Source organism: Silene latifolia, chromosome X (assembly GCF_048544455.1).
Source record: "Silene latifolia isolate original U9 population chromosome X, ASM4854445v1, whole genome shotgun sequence".
Classification (NCBI taxonomy): Eukaryota; Viridiplantae; Streptophyta; class Magnoliopsida; order Caryophyllales; family Caryophyllaceae; genus Silene; species Silene latifolia.
This window is the reverse complement of record NC_133537.1, coordinates 278,435,794-278,459,007: the sequence shown is the minus strand read 5'-3', so window position 1 is coordinate 278,459,007 and position 23,214 is coordinate 278,435,794. Positions and strand designations below refer to the sequence as shown.

Genomic DNA, 23,214 nt, shown 5'->3' with positions numbered 1-23,214 from the left:
GTCGAGATGCAAACGGTACATTGCAGTGAAGATTAAACAGCCCATAATCATAATTGGGCAATGACGAGCAGGCTATAATTAGACTCGCACGTGCAGCAAGAGCGTCAAGGTTGTAGTGTAATAGCTTTGTAGTGATCAGAAGTTCAAAGACTACCTTATGCATAAAAAGTATGACCATACATTCCGGTCTTTTGGTGATCTCAATGTAAAAGAAACACGGGTACTTCCTAGCCAATGTGGGAGTTGAACCCACGTCTTGTGCATTGCACAATGCTCTTCCATTTGAGCTAATTGGCTTTTGAAATAAGTAAAATGTTAAGTATTCGTGATGTAGAAACAATAATGATGAAGATATCAAAGATAGTATAAACTGATAAGGTAATGATTCATTGATTTTTTTTTTTACTGAACCACTATATCACTTTTCTTTGCCTAAGGAAAAAAGTAGAGCTCAAAAAATGATCCCTTGATTTCTTAAAAGTAATTATGTTAGTATGCAAGCATTTGGTTGCAATTAAGTTGACCATAGAATAATTAAACATCTATGAAAAAAGTCTAGTTCATCTCTAGCTGAAGTCTATCATATGCAGTTAATCGCCAGATTTACAGATATGCATTTATATTTTGCATCATCAATGTCAGAAGACTACATAAACCTTAATCAATCACCCATACAGCTAATTTCTTTTCCATAAAAAACACATAAAGCTAAATCCTACCCACTCCCACAGACTACCAAATAGGAAGTCCACAACAGTTTGCATTGAGTCACCAGCTATATGGTACAAACTTGAACCACTATTTCCAACCAAATCTGATTTTTCCACAAATACGCCAATTGTATTTAGTCAAAGGCTCAAAGTTGCGTAAGTAAGCAAAGTGCCAAAACTACAAATAAAACTAAATATCTTAGTAAGCAAGCAGTCCTCAAGCAAAATGCAAATGAATTTAACACACAGATACTAAAGTTATGTTCCATAATATACACGCTTTTGACAATCCACCCACATATGTCATACAAGCAGAGAGAATCGATTTCTACAATCTTCATCCACTATATTTCAATTCATTGAAACAAATTGCAAATGAAGTACAACATGAGAACAAAACTACGATAATCGACAATCGCTTTCTAATCCAAGTCAATTGGAGAAAATCAATGTGGGATTATTGAAATGCCTTCAACAAAGATATCAGTTGTCATTATAACTTAAGCTAAATCATCAAAATCACCACATAAAATGTTTGATTACTCCAGATTCAACAAATAAAATTTAAACCAAAACTAAACTAAAAACTTAAGAATTTGCACACTAAACAACACCTAAAAACAGCTAATAAGTAATAATTGTGCATCAAAGTATCACAGCTAAAACAAAACTAAAATTGAAGAAAGAATAATTCTTGATTAGAGCTAAGTTAAGCAGATCAACAAACCAAAAAAATAAAAAAAAAATAAAAAACTGGGAAGTAAGATTAAAAGAAGCAGACTATGTTCATGAAATTTAGTCGCTGATTTCACGATTTTAGCCAATTTAGGTAATGTGTATCAATTTCCCCATCCCTAATTTTCCAGTTTCCAGAATCTAATTTTCGAAACCCTAATTTGACATACATAATTCATTTTTACGAATTTAAAAAAATAATCAAACCCTAAATTAAACTAATTTAATCGACGATCGAAAAATTTAAAAGACATAAATATATAAACCCTAATATTACAAAAAAATTGATCACCAATATCGAAATTTTACCTCGTCGAAGCATCAGGATCCATTGATCGTCAGGTATGGCCGAGTTAATCTCGACGATTGAACGTATAAGGCCGAGTTAGTGATGTCGAAGAGAGAGAAAGAAAGAAGAGAGAGAAAGAAAAAATGGAAAATGAATGAAATTGAGTGTTTGGAGGTGCGTTGAAGGATTTGGAGTTTGGTTGAGTTAACCTCAGCCTTCCGTAATATTATTAGATATAAAGATTGTGAGTGGTTTCATGTTCCATTATCTTGGTGTTACTCATGATCCCGACTTATATATATATATATATATATATATATATATGTATACGGGATCTCGTGGTTTAGTTGCTACGGTGAGTTGTGAGTTTGTGTGCTTGAAAATCTGGACCACTAGATAAAAAAGATCTTACGGCTGAGATTGCACCAAACAACTAACAATAAATAATACGCGCGACTTTTTAATCAGTCACCTGGGTCTCACTGTTTACTTTTTCTCTCTCTCTCTTTTATTAATCGTCTGAAATCACATCCCCAAATCTTCTTCCTAAAAACACATTCCAATGAAAGTTATCAATAATTGTTCAAGGAAATTGAAGACGACTCACATGAACACAATTTATCAAGAAAGCTTCTTCGCACAAACTCTCCTGATTTTATTAGCATGTCGAAATAAAAAATCGATTTCTGGAATCATCGTCAAAATTATTAATTAGGTATGCAGCCTCTAATCAAAAATTGATTTCTGGAATCATCATCAAAGTTATCATTTGTTTAGAGTTTGATTAGTTGTTTTAGGTTGAATTAAGGGTCACTCATGTGCCAAACAACTCAAATATGGGTTTCTGATCCTCTTTCTGCCCACATATTCCACCTTCTTATGCTTATTCTGACGACTATTTTAAGGTACTCTTTTTTCTTTTATGGAATATTAATTGTTTATTTGATTTGTGTCTCTTGTTGATACGTTGGAGTTGACTTTATGTGCCTAATTGATATGCAAACATGTTAAGTAATTTGTTGCAATTTAGAATTCATTTTGTGATTACACTTTGATTGTTTTTTATTTTGATTTTTTTAGTCATTTCTAAAGACTACTCATTCAATAATTGAAGTTATAACGATTAAGAATATAAGGGTGAGACCATCACATAAAAGTTGAAGATGAATGGTTTAATTTCATTGCAGGCGTGGTGTAGGTGGACGAAGGAGAGTAACTGTGGTTGCCATGGTGGAGCAAAGTTGAGGGTGGACTTGAGATGGATGAGCACGGTGGTGCAGGCGGACAAACAAGGCGATGTGGCCTGAATTCAACAGAGGCGTAGAGCATTTCCACCGTCTGAATATTTACACCTGCTCCTGATGCACCGGACGGATAATTTCAAAAGTGTCGAGCTCGATTGTGGGTTTGAAATTGTTGATGCGCTTATGTAGATTGGTAGCCTGATGGTGATTTTGGCGACCATTGGTATCGGTGGTCTGGTGGCTCGGTCTGGTCACGGTGGAGAGCAGATGAGCTCGCGTTTACTGTTCCGAACTCAAATTCGATGTGAAGCTTGTATTAATGGTTGTTGGAGTGTGACAAAGTTTGAATTGGATTTCGCTGGTGGCTGCACTTGACGGAGCACGGTGGTTCGTTTCTGGGCAACGTCGAGGGTGTATTGGCTGGTTGTTGTCGGCGATGAAGATTGAACAGGCGAACGGCAGGTCGGAAGAACTCGTGGTGGTTTGCTCAGGTTTTTAGCCGATTGTTATCGGGTTCATATGGTGATCAGTATGGGTGGTTCAAATCGAGTTTTGCTCCCGCGCAGAGGGTTGCGCGAAATTGAGAAGTGTGTAGGTGCATATGGTGATTGATGATGGAGCAACGGTGGTAGGAATCGATGTTGGAGCGATCCAAATAGCGCCGGATCTTAGGAATCTTCTGATTCAATGTGCACAAGCTGTAACAAGCTTTGAGATAGTTACTGAAAATGAGCAACTGAAGCAAATTAGACAGCGTGCTTCGGAATTTAGGGATAGTGTTCAATGAGTAGCGTATTACTTTGCAAATGGTCTTGAGGCGCGGTTAGCTGGGACAGGTTATGACCTGTACCGATTATTCAATTAAGTTGGGAAGAAATCGATTATTTTTAGCTAAAGGTTTGGCGGATTCAATTGATTAGGCTAGTCTTACAGACTCGCGACAAAATGTGATACAGAGTATTAATTTTGTAAAGCTATATTAGGGAGATTATCCTTGTAGTATGGATGTTGATTTGTCGGCTTTTAATTTTTATTCTAGTGACTCTTGTATGAGAATGGTCTCAAATGTGAGACTAGTCCATCTCCTTATGTGCAAGGTCTTACACACGACACACGAGTACACAAACTTCTGTGGTTGGCATTCTGTCGTTTTTTGATTTGAGACTAGTTGTTGACACGTGTTAGTACATAAGTTTGTTTATTGTCTGGCGGAGTGAGTTCTTGTTGTCACTCCAATAACAAGTATTAACACACGGATAATACTACAATAACACCAGAATAATACTACAATAATAGAACAATAACACGGGGGAAAAAAGAGTAAAAAAAATCAAAGTAGTAAAAAAAATGAAAGTGACACCGGAATAACATCACAATAACAGCAGAATAACAGTAGAATAACAGCACAATAACACGTGGTAAAAAAAAATCAAAGTCGTAAAAAAAATCAAAGTGACACCGGAATAACATCACAATAACACCAGAATAACAGCACAATAACATGCGGTAAAAATAAGAGTAAAAAATCAAAGTAGTAAAAAAATCAAAGTAGTAAAAAAATCAAAGTGACACCGGAATAACATCACAATAACAGCAGAATAACAGTACAATAACAGCACAATAACACGTGGTAAAAAAAAAAAATCAAAGTCGTAAAAAAAATCAAAGTGGCACCGGAATAACATCACAATAACACCAGAATAACAGCACAATAACATGCGGTAAAAAAAGAGTAAAAAAAAATCAAAGTATTAAAAAATCAAAGTGACACCGGAATAACATCACAATAACAACATAATAACAGTAGAATAACAGCACAATAACACTTGGTAAAAAAAAAAAGAAAAAAAAATCAAAGTCGTTAAAAAAATCAAAGTAACAGCAGAATAACATCACAATAACAGCGGAATAACAATAACAGCACAATAACAGGTGGTAAAAAAAGAAAAAAAATCAAAGTCGTAAAAAAAATCAAAGTAACAGCAGAATAACATCACAATAACAACGGAATAACAATAACAGCATAATAACACGTGGTAAAAAAAGGGAAAAAATCAAAGTCGTAAAAAAAAATCAAAGTAACAGCAGAATAACATCACAATAACAGCGTAATAACAATAACAGCACAATAACATGTGGTAAAAAAAAGAGAAAAAAAAAAATCAAAGTCGTTAAAAAATCAAGTTAAGAAAAAGCACAATAACAGCATAATAACACGAGGTAAAAAAAATAAGAGTGAAAAAAATTTCAAGCTAAAAAAAATTTGGTACAAAAAGAAAAAGAAAAAAAGGTAACATAATGAAAAAATTAGAGAAAAACATAATAGAGAAAAAAAAAAATCAAAGTTGTAAAAAAAAACATAATAACACGAGGTAAAAAAAAAGAGATAAAAAAATTAAAGTAAAAAAAAAGAGTAGCACTAGAAAAAAGAGAAAATAAATTAAATAACAATGCTTTTATATGACAACTAAGATTAATCTTGGCCACTCATCTCTAATTTAATCTAATGGTTGAGATTCCCCAACTCACAACTCACCATAAAGAGCAAAATCACCAAATCCAATCTATATATATATATATATATATATATATATATATATATATATATATATATATATATATATATATATATATATATATATATATATATATATATATATATATATACACTACGGATTAATAAACAACAACACGAAGGTCACAATATATCGAATGAAATGGTCTCATAATAAAATCATGATGAGATGAACCCCATATATAGTACCAAATATTTAGTTCATAATAGTTCGGTACTTTGATAAATTCTTAAGTTTCAAATTATAAAAATAAATAATAGTGTGACACCGAGTAGTAAGAGAATATTTTCTAGGTCAAAATACCAGTGCACAAAAACTTAGAAAGAACGATCTCTTACTAAGTTATTAATGAGAGACAACTTTTTCCTACCATTTGGTTTGTTTTTTGTGACCTTTTTATTGTTGATCGTAAGCAAAAATGACACTTTTTTACATACCTACTTGCTATTTTCATAAAAAGCGTACCTATTTTACCTTTGTTCACGATTCGTACTTGGTTTTTTAACTCCTATACCATTTTTACCACAATTGATGGTTTCATAATAAACTTATTATAAGATCGTCTACTACGAGACTTGGTCAAGTGAGGGTGGGATGATATCTACTCGTGTTAATTGTATTTTACATTGTTGATGAATTGTTTTAGAGTGGCTCTATTCATGTAAATTTTGGGTTGCTATTTTAAGGGTTTTATAGATTAGGTTATTTGAAATCTTCAAAATCCAAATTCTCATGTTACTCGCTAACAATATGCGAATATCAGACGGTAACTAACTAAAGTAAGAGGGCAACAAACTGACAACAAATAAAACATATATATGCAATGTACCCATCCTACCCAACACACTCTCTTTTTTTTTCGAAAAATTTTAATTCTTTTTGTTTATCAAACTGTCATAGTGTTTCAAATTTCGTAAAACTTTTTTTTTCTTTTTTTCAAAACCTTGACTCTGATACCAACTGTAACAACCCTGAATTTTCGCGACCAAAAATGACAAACTAGATATAGAAAATTCAGAGTTGTCACTCCACACCTGGTTACAACGCCAAGTTCAAGGTAAATACGGAGGCATAAAATAAATACTAAATAGATTCCTGAAATGCTCAATAAATAAAACGTTGCAGCGAAAGTCTAAGTCTTACAAAATCCAAAACAGTTTTATCAAACTCAAGTAAATAAATCGAGTAACTTGAAATCTTGAATCTCGATAAATTTAAAGTCCAAAACACAAAATTCATTCCTCGCTCATAATAGTCCCGTTACCAGTATGCACCCATGTAGAACGTCAAGTGTACCTGTTAACTGTACCCAAAATACCAAGAGGTACAGGTTCCAAAGGGGGAACGACCCAAGACAGTAGGACGTCAGTAAAGCCGAATTTTAAGAAAATAAGAAGTCGTGACAGGTTTATAAAACAATATTATAAATTAACAAGCTTCAAAACCAAAGTAAAAACAAAAGTATACTCCAAATCCAGCGTTACCGTAGATTCAAAAACAATTATCAGGCCATTCAAAATCCATAACTTTCACCGCTTGTGTGCCAAAGTCCTACCCTTGACACGGTCTAGAAGTATCACCTATGCTTGGTCAGACTTATGATAGTGCGCACCTCTCACATTTGGACAGTCAGTAGGATGAGGCTGCCACACGAGAAAGTCTAACCCCCTAGCGAGTGGGGGCCGGTCAAACCCCACCCAAAAGGAACTCGGGCCAAGAGTTCAGTTTAAGGGACATAATCCCAAGTACATCTTAGGCCCTGTTCTTTTGGACTTAATTTAAGTTCTAATAAGTTCAGTTCAGTTTAGTTCAGTTCAGCTCTATTAAGTTCAGTTCAGCTCCATTCAACATTGATTCGATTCGAGATCATTTCATTCGATTCGATTCGATTGATTAGTTTATTTATTTCAACATTAATATTATTATTCTTATTTTATATTATTATTCTTATTCTTATTCTTATTGTTATCATTATTATTATATTAATTTATTTACTATTGTTATTATTATATTAAAATTTATTTTTAATATTTATTATATTACTATTATAGTTATTATTATTATTATTATTATTTATTTATATTTATTTTATTTATTATTATTATATTATTATGATTCATGGAAATATTAGTGTATTATTATTATTATTATCATTATTATTATTATTATTATTATTATTATATTATATTTATTATTTTATTAATATATTCATTTATATTAATATTATTAATAACATATTTATTATTATTATATTAATAAATTATTATATTACATCTATTATTATTATTATTATTATTATTATTATTATTATTATTATTTATATTAATTATTATTATTTATAATATTTATATTATACTTATCATATTTTTTTAGTTATTATTATTAATATATTATAATATTATTAATAATATTATCATTTATATTACTATATTATTATTATTATTATTATTATTATTATTATTATTATTATTATTATTATTATTATTATCTTTTTATTATTATTTCAGTTTAGTTCAGTTTAGTTCAGTTCAGATCAGTTCGATTCGATTCGATTCGATTCATTCATTCTATTAAGTTCAGTTCAGTTAAGTTCAGCTCCATTAAGTTCAGTTTAGTTCAGTTCAGACAATTTCAGTCCAAAAGAACAGGGCCTTAGACGCAACTTAAAACCTACTAGACTAGCAGAACTCCCAAAGTCTGCTACATAATTTCAAAGACGGCTTGTGCCAAATAATTCCAACGATTGACCCATGGTCAAATAAAACAATATTCAAAAATTCACAAAAGCTAGTAGAAATTCATCGTAACCAAAAATATGTAAAAACTTTTTAAATGTCACACCGAACATGCTCTTACTTAGTTTAAAAAGGGTAAAAGTCCTTACCTCTCGAGTTGATCAATCCAAGCTAAGCATAACCCAGAACTTGTTTACTTCGAAGCCACATGCTACAAGTATTATAGAAATTACCCGATTGCTACACCATTCAATACGAAAATAACCCGGCTTAATATATAGTACATTTTTAATTTAACTAACTCATCCCCATAATCATATTTTCAAATTATCCCTTATACAACACTTAAAAGTAAAACTCTAAATTACTCGCTCATATACGAAGGCCAAAGGAATGACAATTTAAATATAGTACTCCCTAGATCCAAAAGTTCATTCAAACTCAAGCATCACCAATTAACTCCATATAATAACGTCTCCCTCTCATACAAGAAAATACCATTCAAATAATTACTGTCGTATTGCAAGAATTAACAACCCAATATAAAGAATTCAGACATATTATCATATACGTCATCATCATTTATTTTATTTTATTTTTGCTAGCAATTCACACGTAGCAATCTTATTAAGTTTTCTCACTAAACCCCATGTGTTTGTCAACAAAAACCATGCTATTCTTCTACCATTAAATCTCTGCAAAAAGGTCATGTCTTTCATACTGTTTTTATGTACTAACAGACCCAACACCAACACCCTTAAAGCAAGAGGAGCGACCTTAAAACAAGTGCATAAGAAAGCAACTCCTATCCATACGTACACGCCTAAAAGCATGATCAACCAAGACAACCGAAGGCTAACCCGCAAGCACAACGACGTCGACACGCTAGAGCATAGATGAGTTGAAAACATTACCAAGGCAGTCTCCAATAAAATTACATAAATTTAGAAATTCTTAACAAAAATCGATACTTTGGAATTTTAATAAACTTGATACTTACAATTTGTATAATACGAAAACGGGAAGTGAAAAAGGATTGATTGTGGTGGATGAAGCTCGAGGTCAAATAGCCCTAGTCGTCACCAGAGTAAGTTTCCTTGCCGAGCGGGCGTGAGAAAGACGGATTGTAGAGATGAGAATTTGTGCGGCGTAGAAGAGGAGAAGTTTAAAACAAAAGATGGGAAGCCTAGTAGGAAAAGACGGGTGATAAGGGCTTAATAAGCTTTGCTTGTTTATTTATTACTCCCTCCGTCCCGGTCATTTGTTGTCCTTTTGTTTTGGCACAAAGACCAAGAAAAGAGGAGAGGGTCAATTACTAAATGACATGTGGATCAAATTGAGTGTGAATGAGGAAACAAATGCATTTCTAAAATAGAAAGGACAACAAATAACTGAGATACCCTAAAATAGAAAAGGACAACAAATGACCGAAACGAAGGGAGTATATTATTACTCCGTATTAAGTGTACCCGTCTAACTCAAAATCGGAGTCGAATTCATTAAAATAGCCTTTTGCCTTACATCAATTTAAAATCAATTTATTATTTCTGAACACCCAAAGATATTTGTTTTAAAAAGCGATATTTGACCTTAAGATTTTCAATTAAAAGTCCAAAATTAATAAAAATGAGGAAACAACCGCCTATATAAATAACTCGTAATCAAATGGGGTGTTACAACAGTGATCCATTTGATATTGACGGCAAATGGTGAGCAGTGACTTTTGACAAGTGTTGATGCTTAAGCTAGCTTGGTGGTTTGGATGGGACATCGACGATTCATTTTCGTTTCATAACTTCCGCTAAGTCTTTAGACTTTTTCACCTTTTGGTTTTCCAGATGTAATATGTTTTGGTTTTGAGACTTGTATTTACAATTAAACTTTACTTTATCTTAACAGATGTTTTATTATGGTCTATCCGATATACTTTACGCCGGGCAACCGAGATGGTAATGCTTGCATTTGCTAAGGTAGGCCTTGCTAAGGCACTGCACAAGGGCTCAGAGACTCCCTCACAAACCCCTTGCTCATCAGTTCTCCTACTTTCTTCTATAATTCCTGTGTTGCTTTTGAATCATTTCTGTAAGCTGCCTTGTTTAGTAGTACAACTCCTGGGATGAGATCAATGTGATGCTCTATCCCTCTCAAAGGTGGAAGTCCACTAGGAAACTCTTCTGGGAACACATCCCCATAAGCCTTCAATATTTGCTTGATTTCAGCAGGCAATGGTAGCCCTGCTTCTTCTGCTATTCCTTTAGCAAGGAGAATACGGCCAATCTCCCTGTTGTCCAACTCTTGAATCATTTCTGCCTCACCAATCATCAACACTTCCTTGGAATGCTCAACAAGACTGGGTGGTGCAGTATACTTCAAAGCTGGTGGTAAAGGTGTCAAAGTAATTTTCTTTTTCCCCAGCTTGACAGAATAATTATTCTCCATGCCTTGATGCACACAATTCTTGTCAAATTCTCATGGTCTTCCTAGCAACAGATGACAGGCATCCATTGGCAGCACATCACACAAGACCTCATCTGAATAATCCTTCCCAATGGAGAAAGGAACCCAACACTGCTTATCAACCTTGACATCAGCTCCCTTGTTTAATCACCTGAGTTTATAGGGTTGAGGATGGTCCTGTGTAGGCAAGCTCAGCATCTCAATCAGAGTTTTTGAGGTAATATTGGTGCAGTTACCCCCATTAATTATCAAATTATAAACCCTTCCTTTGATGGTACACCTAGTTCTGAAAATTTGCTGCCTTTGATCCATCTCTAGTGGTTGTGGTTATGCATGTATGACTCTCCAAGTTACCAGATTCAAGCCTGAGTCAGGCATTACCACCATCTCAGTTTCCTCAACTTCCTCAACTGCCTCAGTATCAGACTCCTCTTCATTATCACAGACTAGAACCTCATCCTCTCCTCAATGACCCACTTCCAAAGTACTCAAAGCCTTCTTAGAAGGACACTCTTTGGCAAAATGACCATATCCCTGACATTGGAAACATTTCTTCAAAGGAATGGTTTTCTTTTGACCAAAATCAGTGGCCTTTCCCTTGTAAACAACAGGTGGTTTAGGGTTTATGGTAGGTTCCCCAATCCTGACCCCAGTAGGGTGTCTATAGAATGGTGCCTGATGCGTGTCGTTTTCGCAGTCAAAGTTAAATTTATGTTTCACTTACAGACACCAGCTAACTAGTAGTATGGTAAGTAAGGGTCGAACTCACGAGGACTAAAGTGACTATCTCAAGACTATAAATATGTAACGAAGGGGGGGAGGGGGGTTGTTTGAGTGGTTGATTTTTATGACAAATAAACTAAGCTAAGACAAAGAATCACAATTAAACGTATATAAGATAACTCTTACAACTATAGATATAAGACAATGTAATTTTCTATAGATATTGAATGATTCACTTAATCATTCAATTCCGAGCTAATACGAAGTCATCCTACAACAATCGAACATATACGAACACTTAGTGTATTTTGATACTTAATGTAATATTACGGTTTTCTATGTCTGTGGGTACTCTATCGAGTGGGGCTTACTCTGTCAAGTAAGTATGTTTTTACGCAAAACAGTAGCTGGCCTGATGGGCACTCGATCGAGTACATGTGACACTCGATCGAGTAAGGGGCCCTCGATCGAGTAAGTGCGTACTACGGGTTGTTTAGCCGGGTTTTGTTAATAATGCGAGATTAATATAAAAGGGCTTCCGTCACTTTGCTTAATCACTTTTTAACCTTATAAAACCTTTCAAAGAAAAGAAAAGAGTTACGTAGTTCGCATTCATCGCATTATTAGCAAATCCCAAGGCTAGGATCGTCGGATTGTCATGTTCTTTACGCCGTTGTGATCGTTGTGTCGAGGGTAAGCTTCTCGTATAATTTTTATAATGATTTAGTAAGTTTGTTTAAAACCCTAATTGGGTAGATTTGGGGGTTTTGGGTGTATTATGATAATTAAGTGGTAATTATGTGATTATGTGTTATAGGAGGAGGATTCGTAGAAGAAAGGTTTTTATTAGCTGCTTGACGATCGTGGGATTGCTATTCCAGGTAGGGTTTCCCTACTCAGTATTGTTTACATGGCATTGCTGGTAATCGATTGTTGTTGTTGTATATCATATTGGATTTGGAATTGGAACTGGTGATTGTTGATAGTATATTGTGATTGTCTTATAATTGTCTGTGGTTTGTGAGGTGCGTCCTCGGCTGAGTGGAGTCACTTGCGAGAGTGGCTTCACGCTCTTGATTCGCCTTCTATAGAACCCGCCACAGAAGGGATGTGCACATTTAGGAACTTGGGTTTATCGCTCGGATGAGATGAGCGGGGCTTAGGTGGGAACGGCTGCGGTCCCCCACTGGCGGTGTGGAATACTTGTTGCGATGAGTATTCTGGTGTGTAGTCAGGTGTGTGGTGATATGATAGAGATTGGTTTGGTTGGATTGGATTGTTGTACTACTTTTGTTGTAGCTGTGTTGTTTTGTGTAATCAGTACTGGCCCCGTTTAATTGTTTTAAAAACTGTGGTGATCCATTCGGGGATGGTGAGCAGTTATTGAGAAGGTATGAGTTGATGTGCATGGGATAGCTGGGTTGAGTCATCACGAGCTGTTTTGAAGTCTTTCGCTGTGTTAAAACATTCTTTTACATTGATTTAGTTGGTTTGACAGTTTTGAGGAACATTTGTATTTTAATTTATCAGTTTTTGGTTTTGGACTTGTATCACGTTAAACATATTTAATAAAGTATGTTTCTTTATTGTCTATTTGATATATCTTGCGTCGGGTAACCGAGATGGTAGCGTTCCCATGCCTTAAGTGGTCCTGGTAAGGCACTTGGAGTATGAGGGTGTTATAAAGTGGTATCAGAGCGACGATTTTGGAATCTGTAACTAATGAACCCAATGAACTTAGGGAGTCAAAATAAAATGAACCTGGGTACGAGTTGTTAGGAGCTAATGCAAAGACTTGGGAGACGTCCTAAAGTCGCGATCTCGCCCTACAACTTTGAACCAGTCACTATGGGGTGTGTCATGAGATCGTTATGTGTTTATCTCGTATGTTACATGGTTATGTAGAAATGTGTTGTGTGAATTGGTGGATGAATGCATGTGGAGGATAGGAGGTGTTGTGGTGAAAAGTGATGATAAAATGAGTATGTATGTTGATTGAATAACGTAATTGCATGATAGATGATTTATAACGTGGCTTGTTAGAAACATGTGAAGAAAGTTATCGTTTGTTGTGTATATAGATATCGTATATATGTTTGTCGTTTTGCATATAAGTAGAGATGGTTGGAAGTGTTGAATTGAGCATGCGGGTAGTATTTGAGTCAGCATGACTCGATCGAGTGGGGGGCACTCGATCGAGTCACACCCACTCGATTGAGCCACTCACCTACTCGATCGAGTGCCCCCCACTCGATCGAGTAGGTTAGGGCACTCAATCGAGTAGGTTGGGGCACTCAATCGAGTAGGTTGGGGCACTCGATCGAGTAGGGTCAGCTCAATCGAGTAAGCTTGTGTCTCGATCGAGTATGTTTTTGGATGCATTCTGGTCAGATTCTGGAGTCGAGGCACTCGATCGAGTAGGTGGGCAACTCGATCGAGTGGCATCAACTCGATCGAGTGGCCTCAACTCGATCGAGTGGGTTGTGAGGCTCGATCGAGTAGGTTCAGTACAGGTCGTATACGTGTTTGAGATATGGGATGTGTGTTTATGTTTACCTTTTATTATATAGTTTCAAGATGCCGCCAAAGAGAACCGCGTTGTATGCCAGGGCTGAGAACATGAGCATTGATGAGATAGTTAAGATGTTGGAGCACCAAGATGCTCTCACTGATGCTCTAAAGAAGTTCGGGAAAGATAAAGAGGTGGGTGTGGATTTCGCTAAGATGAGTATAAACATAGCGAGGTTTAACCCAAAGGAGTACATGGGCACGGGTGCGCCAATTCTGCTTGATAATTGGCATAGAGAGATGGAGAACATACTTAATGTGGTTCATTGCCCAAAGGACTTTAGAGTAGAATAGGCTGCGTTCTACTTGAGGGATGCGGTTGGAGAGTGGTGGGATAAGGTTAGAAAGAGTGCTTTGGATTTATATGTGAAACAGGGGATGTCTGTTATACCTTGGGGTGAGTTTAAGAGGGCTATGCGACGCGAGTTTGTGCCGGAACATGTGCGTAGTAAGTTGAGAAAGGAGTTTTATGACTTCAAGATGACTTCTGATATGACAATGGCTGAGTATTATCACAAGTTCAATGAGAAGTCTAGTATGCAGAGGATATGGGGCTGAATCAGAAAAACTTGGCATTGAGGTTTGAGAAGGGTTTGACACCCAAGATTATGGAGAAGCTGCCGGTAGGAGTCCTTACTGATGTTAAGGAGGTCTATGAGCGTGCCGGGAGAGCTGAGAGGTTGGTAGAGATGGCTAAGGAGAACAGGGAGAGACCTTCTAAGAAGAGGAAGGCTGAGAGTGAGGGTGGTGATCAGTCTAGTTACAAGAGAGGCGGCCATAACCAGGTGAGAGATTACTCTTCGGGGTCGGGGTTCAGTGGTGGAGCTTCTTATGGGCGTGGCCGTGGTGGTGGTAGTAGCAGCTAGGGTTTATATTGCTTTAACTGTGGCAGTGTGGGCCACCAGAGACATGAGTGTACCAGTGTTGTGGGCAGGGGTTTCCATAGACCATCACAGGGGAGTTTCTCTCAGGGTCCATCTCAGAGCTATGCTAGTAACAGGTCGGCTGGGTCGTGGAATAATCAGGGTGGTCAGAACAACAATGGTGGGGCTAACCGCAATGGCGGTAATTTATATTAGAGACCAGCGACGCACAACAACCAAGGGTTGGCTGCTAAGCCGTCTACTTCTACTAGTACCGTCCAGGGAGGTGGACAGAAGACCAGTGGTAAGCTCTTCATGATGGAGAGGAAAGCAGCAGAGGATGATGCTCAAGTTATCACGGGTACTTTTCTTGTTAATGGAGTCTTTACCTTTGTTTTGTTTGATTCGGGGGCGTCACAGTCTTTTGTATCATCGAGTCATGCTAAGCTTTTGGGTTTGAGAGAGTTTCAATCTGTAAAAGAGGAAGTTTTTATACCATCAGGTGAGTCTGTATCTTGTGGGAGGTTGTATAAGGATGTATCTATGATAGTGGGGCAGGTAGACTTACCAGTGGACTTGTTAGAGTTTCCTTTGGATGGTTTTGAGATGATAGTGGGTATGGACTGGTTGGGTAAGTACAAAGCTAGAATATACTGTCATCAAAAGAGAGTCTCTTTGAGAGGTCCTAAGGGAGTTAGTGTGTCTTATCGTGGGTTTGTTGTCAAACCCAAAGTCAAGTTGATTGCAGCAGTGACCTTGAAGTCTTATCTGAGGAAGGGGTGTCCATTGATCTTATGCTATGTGAGAGACCATAGTATGGTGAGTTCGATAGTTGATCAGATACCAGTGGTAGGGGAGTTTCCAGATATTTTTCCGGAGGAGATACCATGTTTACCACCAAAGAGGGGGATATATTTCAGTGTTGAGTTAAAACTAGGGACGGGACCAATCTCTAAGTCCCCGTACCGCATGGGTCCTAAGGAGTTGGAGGAGCTGAAGAAACAGCTGGTTGATTTGATTGATAAGGGGTACATTAGACCTAGTGCATCACCGTGGGGAGCGCCAGTGCTGTTTGTGAAAAAGAAAGATGGGAGTTTGAGGCAATGCATCGATTACAGAGAGCTGAAGGGTTACAGTGAAGAACAAGTATCCTTTGCCAAGGATAGATGATTTGTTTGATCAGATGAACGGGGCAGCAGTCTTTTCTAAGATTTATTTGAGGTCGGGTTATCATCAGGTAAAGACTCGGGATGAGGACATACCAAAGACAGCTTTTACATCGAGGTATGGTCACTAGTATGTTGTGATGCCGTTTGGGTTATCTAATGCACCTGCAGTGTTTATGGATTTGATGAACCGGGTCTTCAGTCAGTTTTTGGATCGTTTTGTTGTGGTCTTTATCGATGATATCTTAGTCTATTCTAAGACTAAGGAGGAGCATGAGGAGCATTTGAGGTTAGTGTTGCAGACTTTGCGAGACAATCAGCTGTATGTAAATTTGTCTAAGTGTGAGTTTTGGCTCGAGGAAGTTGCTTTTCTGGGGCATGTGATTTCAAAGAAGGGTGTAGTTGTGGATCCGGAAAAGATAGAGGCAGTTACTCGGTGGGAAGCACCAAAGAACGTGGCGGAGTTCAGGAGTTTCTTGGGTTTGGCAGGGTACTATCGTCGGTTTGTGAAAGACTTTTCCAAGATAGCCAGACCTATGACAGCGTTGATGAGGAAAGAGAACAGGTTTCGTTGGGATGAAAGTTGTGAGACGTCGTTCCAAACATTAAAGGAGCGTTTGACCACAGCTCCAGTCTTAGCATTACCTGAAGGGTGTGAGAACTTTGAGGTATATACAGATGCTTCAAAGAATGGTTTGGGATGTGTGTTGATGCAGAACGGGAAAGTGATTGCTTATGCTTCTAGGAAATTGAAGCCTTATGAGGAGAATTACCTGACACATGATCTGGAGTTGGGTGCAGTTGTGTTTACTCTCAATATTTGGAGGCACTATCTTTATGGGGTGACCTTTAAGGTGTTTTCAGATCATAAGAGTCTCAAGTACATCTTCACTCAAAAGGAGTTGAACATGAGACAGAGGAGGTGGATGGAGCTGATTGGGTATTATGACATGGATATTATATACCATGAAGGGAAGGCAAACGTGGTTGCAGACGCGTTGAGTAGGAAGAGTGTGCATTCTCTATGCACAACTATGTCTTTGATGAGGTTGAGAGATGCGGTGGGGAAGATGGGGATACATATGATACAGAAAGGGGATACTAGAGGGGACTTGACAGTGGAGCCAGATCTTTATGATGATATTCGCAGGAAACAGGCTTTGGATCCTAAGATTGAGGAGTGGGGAGCTGGAGTAGAGAAAGGTACAGTGTCTAGATTCTCTATTCATACAGATGCAGTGTGAGATTCGATGGCAGGTGGTGTGTACCCAATGATGGGGAATTTAGGAAGATGATCATGACAGAGGCTCATTGCACACCATATTCGGTACATCCAGGCGGTGACAAGTTATATAAAGATTTGAAGAAGACTTTCTGGTGGCCTGGGATGAAGAAGGAAAAGCTGAGTTTGTGGCTCGTTGTTTGACTTGTCAGAGGGTTAAAGGAGAGCAGCGACGACCACAAGGTTAGATTTAGTCTCTTGATGTACCTGAGTGGAAATGAGAGTCTATCTCTATGGATTTTATAGTGGGTTTGCCGAGGAGTCAACAAGGTAATAACATGATATGGGTAATAGTTGACCGTTTGACTAAGTCAGCTCACTTTATGCCGATGAAAGATACTTGGACCAAGATACAATTAGCTTTGGCGTATAGGAAGCATGTGGTTCGTTTACATGGGGTGCCTAAGGATATAGTGTCAGATAGAGATGCGAGGTTCATATCACGGTTTTGGAAAGAGTTGCAGGAGTTGATGGGAACTACTTTGAAGATGAGTACTGTATTTCATCCTACGATAGATGGACAAACAGAGAGGACCATCAAGACTTTAAAGGATATGTTGCGAGCTTGTGTTATGGATTTTGGTGGTAGCTTGGAGGAGATATTGGATCTAATTGAGTTTTCTTATAACAACAGCTATCACACGAGTATTGGTATGGCACTGTTTGAGGCTTTATATGGGAGGAGGTGTAGGAGTCCGATTTGCTGGGATGATAGAGCTGAGGCAGTGGTTTTAGGACCACAGATGGTATAGGAGATGGTAGAACAGGTTAAGCTAATCAGACAAAAGATGAAAATGGCCCAGGATCGACAAAAGAGTTATACAGATTTACATCGTCGTGACATAGAGTTTCAGGTTGGGGGCAAGGTTCTTTTGAAAGTGTCTCCTATGCGTGGAGTCATGGGATTTGGTAATAAGGGAAGCTAAGCCAGAAGTTTATCGGACCATATGAGATTTTGGATCGAGTGGATGAGGTTGCTTACCGGTTAGCATTGCCAGCAGCATTGGATAGAGTGCATAACGTGTTTCATGTGTCTCAGTTGCAGAAGTATGTGAGCGCCCCTTCTCATGTGTTAGAGGTAGAGAACATAGAGTTGGATAAGTCTTTATCCTACCTTGAGGTGCCAAAACAGATTCTTGATCGCAAGGTTCAGAAAACTAGACATGGGGAAACGGTGTTGCTTAAGGTTCTTTGGTCTAACCATGAGGTTGAGGAGGCTACTTGGGAGGCGGAGGAGGCTATGAGGGAGCGGTATCCGTCTCTTTTTTATCAGGTATGTGTGATTACGGGGACGTAACCATGTTTCTTTTAGGGGGGGTAGGAGATGGTCGCATAAGGTTTTGCATGCTTTATGTTGGTTTTAGTACAGTTAGTAGTTGCTTTGAGTCGGTTTGAGTGTTGGTTAGGAGTTTTGTTTTGAGTTTTTGTTATGTTGTTGTGTCGGAGGGGAGATAGTATATGTTGTTTTTTGTATGGGTTGAACTTCGGGGACGAAGTTCTTTTTAAGGAGGAAAGACTGTAATACTACTGTTTTCTATGTCCGTGGGTACTCTATCAAGTGGGGCTTACTCTGTCGAGTAAGTATGTTTTTACGCAAAACAATAGCTGACCTGATGGGCACTCGATCGAGTACGTGTGACACTCCATCGAGTAAGGGGCACTCGATCGAGTAAGTCACTTACTCGATCGAGTAAATGCGTATTACGGGTTGTTTAGCCGGGTTGTGTTAATAATGCGAGATTAATATAAAAGGGCTTCCGTTACTTGCTTAATCACTTTTTAACCTTCTAAAACCTTTCAAAGAAAAGATTTGGGGGTTTTGGGTGTATTATGATAATTAAGTGGTAATTATGTGATTATGTGTTATAGGAGGAGGATTCGTAGAAGAAAGGTTTTGATTAGCTACTTGACGATCGTGTGATTGCTATTCCAGGTAGGGTTTCCCTACTCAGTATTGTTTACATGGCATTGTTGGTAATCGATTGTTGTTGTTGTTGTTGTTGTATATCATATTGGATTTGGAATTGGAATTGGTGATTGTTGATAGTATATTTTGATTGTCGTATAATTGTCTGTGGTTTGCGAGGTGCGTCCTCGGCTGAGTGGAGTCACTTGCGGGAGTTGCTTCACGCCCTTGATTCGCCTTCTATGGAACCCCCCACAGAAGGGATGTGCACATTTAGGAACTTGGGTTTATCGCTCGGATGAGATGAGCGGGGCTTAGGTGGGAACGGCTGCGGTCCCCTACTGGCAGTGTGGAATACTTGTTGCGATGGGTATCCTGGCAGGACTACACACTTTAGTGTGTAGTCAGGTGTGTGGTGATATGATGGAGATTGGTTTGGTTGGATTGGATTGTTGTACTGCTTTTGTTGCAGTTGTGTTGTTTTGTGTAATCAGTACTGATCCCGTTTAATTGTTTTAAAAACTGTGGTGATCCATTCGGCGATGGTGAGCAGTTATTGAGCAGGTATGAGTTCATGCGCATGGGATAGTTGGGTTGAGTCATCACGAGCTGTTTAGAAGTCTTCCGCTGTGTCAAAACATTCTTTTACATTGATTTAGTTGGTTTGACAGTTTTGAGGAACATTTGTATTTTACTTTATCAGTTTTTAGTTTTGGACTTGTATCACGTTAAACATATTTAGTAAAGTATGTTTCTTTATTGTCTATTTGATATACCTTGCCTCGGGTAACCGAGATGGTAGCATTCTCATGCCTTAAGTGGTCCTGGTAAGGCACTTGGAGTATGGGGGTGTTACACTTAAAATATGGATAACTATTCCAAATACATACAAAATTCCTTTTTTGCACAAAAATAATATAAGACGTCTTAAAATCTCAAAATTCACAATAGTATAATAATTAGCTCGAAAATACGAAATATGACATTAAAAATATAATATTAAAGGGTAAAAATACGTATAAATATGAACTCATCAGTGCCCTAGTTGGAGGTTTGGGCACAACAGCTTTTCCCTTTCCAAACTTTTCAACTCTTAAGGCCAAATTAACAGCTTCATCAAACGAACAAACCCGTTGCATCCTAACCCTGTTAACAATCTTATCAACAAGACCCTCTAAGAATTTAGCAATCTTCTGTTCAGGTTTTTCACTCATTTCACACTGAAGAGTGAGTTACTCAAAGTTCTTTAAGTATGACTCAATAGATTGTTGATTTTGTTTTAACTGAGTCAACCTAATGAACATGTCCTGAGAGTAGTCTTTGGCTATAAACTTTTCTTTCAGCTTCTTTTTTAGTTTAAGACATGAGTTAATTGGCTCTTTTGAAGGAAAAGTAGATCTATATACTTACATATTCATATATGTCTTAACTTAATTTGTCATAAAATTAAATATGGATTTTATGCATGCAAACAAATGAGCAAAATAGAGGAGAAATCATGTTCTTACATTGGATGTTTCGGATTATGGGCACAAGAGAGATCACCTTTCTTTCTTGTTCTTGTGCTATCCTTAAATGGAAGAACCAAGATCCAAGTATAGGATCTCTCCCTAAGCTTAATACCCAAGGCTTTCTCTTAATGAAAATTAATATTATAGGAACTAGTACAATATTAATTTAGTAGAAAAATTGACCCAAAAATATTATAAACACTTAATTATTTTCGGTTTATAGAGAGAAGAAGAGGAGAATTATTTTTCTCTCTAGAAATCTAATTTTGGATGAGTGTTTGAATGAATTAGTGATACACAACATTTTGTATATTATTAGATAAAAATATGAAAAACCAATGATGGTTTTCTCTTCTCAAAAACCGGGTGGAAGGGGGGCTTTTGGGTGAGCCAATGCATGCAATTGTTGCTCTTAACAATGTTTAATAGGGTTGCATGGCTAGACAATTAGGTAATCATTGTGTTTACTAATAAGTTAAACAACACAATATTAACCTAATACCCCTTTAATTTCGGTACAATCATAATATGGAGTCCATATTATTTTTGTCAATTTCTCAATATGTAACATGTCACATGTAACATAAATTTGTTATGTATTTTTAACATATTAAAAATCAACGTATTATTAAAATACGTCACATACAAAATTGACTTAGTAATTTCATAATTACTTGTACCAAAATATTTTACCAATTTATAAATCGTATTCATAATAATTCATTCAAATTCAATTGTTTCTGTAAACAATAATTTCATTCGAGTAATGATACGATTCAATTACTCAGACCGTATCTCATTTAATCACATTTTAATATGATACGTAAATTTTACTTCCAAAATCGTCCGTCAATTTTCAATTAATTTAATTAACTCGTAACGTTATACGATTAATTAAATAATCAATTAAGATTGTTGCCCTATAGGTATGACCTAGGGGGTCAACTGATCACCACCGTCGCACGACAGTAATGTCAAACTCTAGTCAGCCAATCATTACCGATATATGTTGACCAGTTGACAGTAAAAATTACTTCCCAATTGTATTCTTTATAATGAGATTTAAACATGTGATCATCATGATCAACAGTCGTGATCGCAATATTGTCGGAGGACACATATTCCAACATCTTTACCATCCCTAATCCTCTGGTGTTTCATATTTTCATACCAAAGAGATGCATAGCCCTTGAGTTTTAAGATGGAGACCTTAAAGGCCTTCCTGTCTGTGTATCCTTTAAACTCAAAGACTTTTTCAACAGACCTAAACCAATCTAACAAATCCTCAGGGTTTAAACTACCATGAAAGTCAGAAATTTCTACCTTTAAATCTTTGTCTCTTTTCATGTAGATTCCTTCTGCCATGGATTCATCTGAATCCGAGTCGAGTTCTTCATCAAGGATTGGTTGGCCTCTTCCTACTCCCACAAAGCCTCTACCCCTTCCTCTGTCTCTGTTGGGTGGTAGCCTTCCTCCAAGAGGGTTTGGGGTGTTCTTCATCATGGTGTTTAATGCATTCACCATTATTCCAGAATGAACCTGAACCTCAAGCCAGAATGAACCTCAAGATGGAGCGAGCATAGGTTATGAAGCTAAAGGTTTGTTAGCGAGTGAATGAAGCTAAGGGAATCTTAGCAGAAGGTGTATTAATCTATTTATTCCACAATTTAAATACGAATTTAGAACTGTACTTTTATTCTAGAATGCATATAAGTATTGGCCTCTGTCTAATAGGCTAAGCAAGTAAACTTCTCTCTTGCGTCCCTTTCCAGAGGCTATTGATTGAATTTCTTTCTTCTATTATTCCACATTAATTAACATCACTAAGGAGTAGAATGGATCAGATACGATTTTTTCGTCAACTTTCACTTTCAATGTTCTCAATGTTCCACTCACTTGTGTATAATTCATTGATTTTTCGAATTATAAATTGGGGTTTCCTTTATTATGTGCTCGATTATTAAATTATGGTCTTTCCCCTTGTTTAAGATTGACACTATGAGTGAGTTAGAAATAGATCTGAATTTCTTACACTACGCATCTCAATTTCTTTCGCATAACCGTCTTTTTTCAATGAGCAAGTATCTGAAAACTCATTTGGGCAAGGTGGAACAATGAGCTGAGTTCTAACCTTTCATGTTGTCACCTGGAAAGTAGGTGAGCAATTTTGTTCAACTGTGGGAAGTCCTTTTTTTTCTGAATTGTACGAGCTCTGATAATCTCCTGAATTCTATTTAGATACTGTTCGTGATTTTTTAAGGTCTTAGTGAACATAATTTCAATAGCACAACACCACGTAGACGAACCTAAGTATCAATCTATATGCCACATCGCTAAGTGAGACAAAACCAGCAAGTAAGAAGTCATTACTCATTAGCTTATCCATCTGATTTATTGAAATGATGTTATAATGTTTTCAGCTCTTCTAATTTGGGCTGTACAGTCCCAC

The 23,214-nt window shown here is 37.0% G+C and overlaps 1 long non-coding RNA gene across 1 annotated transcript; it reads left to right on the top strand.

The window, feature by feature from the left end:
* Nucleotides 1-2,204: 2,204 nt before the first annotated feature.
* Nucleotides 2,205-4,121, top strand: LOC141616801 (uncharacterized). The gene is made up of 3 exons (XR_012531046.1): nt 2,205-2,449; nt 2,532-2,639; nt 2,922-4,121. It is a non-coding gene; the product is annotated as an uncharacterized LOC141616801 (long non-coding RNA).
* The last annotated feature ends 19,093 nt before the right edge of the window (nt 4,122-23,214 follow it).